This window comes from Scardinius erythrophthalmus, assembly GCF_964197995.2.
Source record: "Scardinius erythrophthalmus genome assembly, chromosome: 12".
Taxonomy (NCBI): domain Eukaryota; kingdom Metazoa; phylum Chordata; class Actinopteri; order Cypriniformes; family Leuciscidae; genus Scardinius; species Scardinius erythrophthalmus.
In genome coordinates this window covers 23,115,116-23,121,307 of record NC_138232.1, presented here as the reverse complement: position 1 = coordinate 23,121,307, position 6,192 = coordinate 23,115,116, and positions in this window count along the sequence as shown.

The following is a 6,192-nucleotide window of genomic DNA, read 5'->3' as shown; positions in this document are numbered from 1 at the left end:
TCAGTCGATTATGAGTGGTAAATCAAAATTACACAAATTAAATTAACTGTTTCATTGCAATCTAAAAAGATAGAAGAGATATGCTGACTCAGCTCTTTTCCCTGGATACAACAACCAAATTAATCTGAAGTTGTTTGAATAAAACTGACCTTTTACTTTTTCAATGCTAATACATTTTTCCAGAGCTTATTCACATCACAGAACCAAGTTATACTGCCTCTAAGAAGGGAGTACAGAGAACACAGACACAGGACTAAACAGAAACAGATTTGGCCGTGAAAACGGGAACAGGAACTCCGGATTCAGGTTATCAATCTGCATCTGGACACATGCACACATTACACATCTGAGAGGGCAGGAAAGGAAGTAGTCTAAAAAAGATTGTCATCTTATGTAGAAACATCCTACTGGAGCCACAGAATGAATATTTAGACCTATCCTTTTCAAAGTCAGCAAAATGCTGTATATAATTTAGACAAAATGTATTGTTATTCGGCCAAGCAAAGAAGGAAAACAAAACAATAGACAACTGGCAACAGAGACAGTTTGACTTTGCTCCAATCAAATGCTACATAGGTCAAGTAATCCAAACTCCATCAGGTGACAGAAATGGAGAAAAAATAAGAAGGAAAAAAAAAACCTTGGGAGAAACCAGGCTAAGTTGGGGGAACACTTCTCCTAGATCAGGGGTAGGCAACATCAGTCCTGTAGAGACACTGTCTTACAGTTAAGATCCAACACCTGAACCAGCTAATCAATGTCTTCAGGAGTACTAAGGCTATACAGGCAGATTTTTTTAGGGTTGGAGCTAAACTCTGCAGGACAGCGGCTCCCCAGGGCCGATGTTGCCTACACCAGTCCTAGATGAACGAGCACAGTGGGAGATTTAGGTGGGAAGGAAGAGTTGTCAGTCCAACATTAAAACTGGACATTGTTGAGCCAATAGTAGACGACTGGCTTATCAGTGGCCTTAAATAATAATAATAAAAAAACAACAACAAAAAAAAAAAAACATGTCTGATTCCCAAGCATCTCTGTTTGGAGAATATGCTTACTAGTGAAATATTTATAACAACGTTTTCAACTTCCCTTTTGTAAGGGATAGGGTTTTGAGGCTTTTTAAAGTGTTAGAGGTAAAGAAAACTTCTGTGAGAATGTTTTCAAATGTGGTTTCTTGTTTTTATAGAATATGTGTGTTCTCAGAAATTTTTTTGTGTTATGTTCATTAAAATGGTTTAACCGTTACATCTCAGGGCTGAACATAGTGGATTTCTGCAGACAAAATTTCTCATGGTCTGGCAATCATCTGTGATATAAATTTGAATATTTAGTTTTCACATGTATTCACTACACGCACCTGTACACCTTCGTACACTCGGAAAAGAAGAAAAAAAGGTGTTTGACTGTTGTTCAGTTAAAACGAGCTAAAGTGTCGTTTTTGAACATTTTGTCACAAATCAATTAACATGTTCAATCCACCTATTTAAAAATAAAGTTTATCTAATCCCTTTTAGTTGACATTACTGCAACTGGGCATTATCTATTTTCTCACAAACCATCTAATGCTGGTTTCCTTATCCTCTTGATCTTTAAAGGCCTCCAAACCCAAACCCCTTCAAGGTGGAGTCAAAACACTGCACTCCTCATGTTCATCAGAGATTATTTATATCTTAAAATGTCAGTGCAATTGTTTTATCTCAAGATGAACACCAGTAATGTATTTTTTTAAGGCATGTCTATAAAAGCAGCTTAAATATCCTTGTTGAACTAAGGCCTAATCCTGGCTAAATCTAAGCTCTGTCTGTAAAACCCAGGCATAAGTTTTTTATTTTTCAGTAAGGGAAATACCCGTTAGTGTTTAATGTTCCGTTACGACATAAATTTAGAAGAGTTTAAGAGTTAATGTTTTTGAATTCTGTGGTTAACTTAGTGATATGATACTAATGGTGTGAGTTTAGTTGATTCACTCACAACTATGTCAGTACTGACACCAGCATTGCCTTATTTGTTCATTCTATACATTTCATATGATCCATGATTCGGCACCCAATAAAATTGTTTATTCAGTTAATTTAATTCAGTCTTGAAACACGATCCTGCAGATTTGCCATGTACATCAGGCCCTTCCTATCGAAGCAAGCTACACAACTCCTTGTCCAAGCTCTTGTTCCATCCAGACTTGACTATCGTACTCTCTTGGCAGGCCTTCCGGCATGTACTGTCAAACCTCTGTAACTGATGCAGAATGCTGCAGCAAGAGTGGTCTTTAACAAGCCAGAGAGAGCACACGTCACACCTCTATTCATCAATTAGCATTGGTTGCCAATTGCCGCTTGCATCAAATTCAAGGCACAAATGAACAACCACTGGCTCGGCACCCCATACCTAAACTCACAGCAAAGTGCCCTCTAGCCTGCGTTCTGCAAGTGACTGCAAGGTACATTCTTTTAAATAGTCTAGAAAACTATGTTGGCATTAGTGAAATTGCACTAGCATGGTTTAAATCATACTTATCTGACCGTTACCAGTTTGTAGCAGTAAATGAAGAGATGTCTTATCGATCACAAGTTCAGTATGGCGTACCACAAGGCTCAGTTCTAGGACCGTTGCTGTTCACTCTGTACATGCTACCATTAGGAGATATAATTAGGAAACATGGAATTAGCTTTCACTGTTATGCTGACGATACTCAGCTGTATATTTCTTCAAAACCTAACGAAACTTACCAGTTCACAACATTAACGGAATGCATAGCTCATATAAAAAATTGGATGACTAGTAATACCCTACTTCTAAATTCTGAAAAAACAACAACAGAGATTATTGGAATTATTGGACAAAAAACTCCCACACGTAATAACCTAGAATACTGTCTAACACTTGATGGCTGCTCTGTTAAATCTTCATCGTTGGTTAGGAACCTGGGTGTGCTCTTTGATACCAATCTTTCATTTGAAAGTCACGTGTCTAGTATCAGTAAAACCGCATTTTTCCATCTTAAAAATATATCTAAATTAAGCCATATGCTCTCATTGACAAATGCAAATTAGTTCATGCGTTCATGACCTCAAGGCTAGATTATTGTAATGCTCTACTGGGTGGTTGTCCTGCACGCTTAATAAACAAACTACAGCTAGTTCAAAACGCAGCAGCTAGAGTTCTTACCAGAACCAGGAAGTACAACCATATTAGCCCGGTTGTGTCAACACTGCACTGGCTGCCTATTAAACATCGCATGAATTTTAAAATATTGCTGATTACTCACAAAGCACTAAATGGTTTAGCTCCGCAGTACTTGAGCGAGCTCTTAACACATTATAGTCCTTCACGTCTATTGCGATCTCAAAATTCCGGCCAGTTAATAATACCTAGAATATCAAAATCGACTGCTGGCGGTAGATCCTTTTCCTATTTAGCACCAAAACTTTGGAATAGTCTTCCTAACACTGTCCGGGAAGCAGACACACTCTGTCAGTTCAAAGCTAGACTAAAGACACATCTCTTTGACCTAGCATTCACATAATGCATTATAGACTTCTATAATTCAATGTTAGGCTGCACAGATTAGGTCAGCCGGAACCGGGAACACTTCCCATAAATCCTGATGTACTCGTTACATCATAAGAGGAATGGCATCTACGCTAATTTTAGTGTCTTTGTTTATCCAGAGGTTTTCCCGCAGCCTGCCAGATCCAGGCCGTATCCAGATCTGACGAAGGACCTTCGCCTGGACCCGATGACAATGCAGTGCTGAAGTACCAACTAGTCTCTCCCTATGGAGGATCCCTTTACCACCCTACAGATAAAGCATTGTCGGGAAAATTCGTTTCGCGTACCTACCCCGAAGTGACAAAACAAAATAAAATTCTGTATCAAAAAATAAAAGACCAGTACTTTGTTTAGGCTTGGTTTGTAGGGAATTTTAAACCTGTGCACATATATTCAAACACACGTAACTATAGAACCAATTCTTAATGCTCATGTGACCGCCATCAGCGTTTCTCACAGGTTTGTGTTTAAAGTCTGTGTAGAGAATATGGTGTCGTCTTAGCGGCCCCTAATTTAATAATAAATGATCGTTGCAACGGAAGCGGATCAATCAAAACTAACTTTAGCTGGAAAATAACTTTATTAAAGAACCGCTATAAAACCAAAATAATCTCTGTTACCTTAAATTATACGTTTAGCTCTGTAAAGCTGCTTTGAAACAATCTACAATGTTAAAAGCACTATATAAATGAAGATGACTTGACTTGGTGCACAAAAACACTTTCACAGACCTTTCCCTTGACTGTTCCATGCTGGTGGAATGACCTGCCAAACTCAACCCGAGCTTTATTGATTTTCAATAAACGGCTTAAGACGCATCGTCAACACTTGACCCATTAATACTAACACTTGCATTCTATTCTGTATCTCTCTCTCTCTCTATCTATATATATATATATATGTATATATACAGTGGGGAGAACAAATATTTGATACACTGCCGATTTTGCAGGTTTTCCCACTTACAAAGCATGTAGAAGTCTGTAATTTTTATTATAGGTACTCTTCAACTGTGAGTTACTGAATCTAAAACAAAAATCCAGAAAATCACATTGTATGATTTGTAAGTAATTAATTTGCATTTTATTGCATGACATTAGAAAAGCAGAACTTTATATTTGGTACAGAAACCTTTGTTTGCAATTACAGAGATCATACGTTTCCTGTAGTTCTTGACCAGGTTTGCACACACTGCAGCAGGGATTTTGGCCCACTCCTTCATACAGACCTTCTCCAGACCCTTCCGGTTTCGGGGCTGTCGCTGGGCAATACGGACTTTCAGCTCCCTCCAAAGATTTTCTATTGGGTTCAGGTCTGGAGACTGGCTAGGTCACTCCAGGACCCTGAGATGCTTCTTACGGAGCCACTCCTTAGTTGCCCTGGTTGTGTGTTTCGGGTCGTTGTCATGCTGGAAGACCCAGCCACGACCCATCTTCAATGCTCTTACTGAGGGAAGGAGGTTGTTGGCCAAGATCTTGCGATACATGGCCCCATCCATCCTCCCCTCAATACAGTGCAGTCGCCCTGTCACCTTTGCAGAAAAGCATCCCCAAAGAATGAAGTTTCCACCTCCATGCTTCACGGTTGGGATGGTGTTCTTGGGGTTGTACTCTTCCTTCTTCCTCCAAACACGGCGAGTGGAGTTTAGACCAAAAAGCTCTATTTTTGTCTCATCAGACCACATGACCTTCTCCCATTCCTCCTCTGGATCATCCAGATGATCATTGGCAAACTTCAGACGGGCCTGGACATGCACTGGCTTGAGCAGGGGAACATTGCGTGCAGGATTTTAATCCATGACGGCGTAGTGTGTTACTAATGGTTTTCTTTGAGACTGTGGTCCCAGCTCTCTTCAGGTCATTGACCAGGTCCTGCCGTGTAGTTCTGGGCTGATCCCTCACCTTCCTCATGATCATTGATGCCCCACGAGGTGAGATCTTGCATGGTGCCCCAGACCGAGGGAGATTGACATCATCATGAACTTCTTCCATTTTCTAATAATTGCGCCAACAGTTGTTGCCTTCTCACCAAGCTGCTTGCCTATTGTCCTGTAGCCCATCCCAACCTTGTGCAGGTCTACAATTTTATCCTTGATGTTCTTACACAGCTCTCTGGTCTTGGCCATTGTGGAGAGGTTGGAGTCTGTTTGATTGAGTGTGTGGACAGGTGTCTTTTATACAGGTAACAAGTTCAAACAGGTGCAGTTAATACAGGTAATGAGTGGAGAACAGGAGGGCTTCTTAAAGAAAAACTAACAGGTCTGTGAGAGCCAGAATTCTTACTGGTTGGTAGGTGATCAAATACTTATGTCATGCAATAAAATACAAATTATTTAAATCATACAATGTGATTTTCTGGATTTTGTTTTAGATTCCGTCTCTCACAGTTGAAGTGTACCTATGATAAAAATTACAGACCACTACATGCTTTTTAAGTGGGTAAACCTGCTAAATCAGCAGTGTATCAAATACTTGTTCTCCCCTCTGTATCTATATAAAAAAAACTTGCCATGTACTGTGCTAGACCAACTGTGATTAGTCACAGCACTTACACATTGTTGCCCTATATGCCCATTGTTGGTGTACTTGCTTCTATTGTTCTGCTTATTTGTAAGTCGCTTTGGATAAAAGCATCTGCTAAATG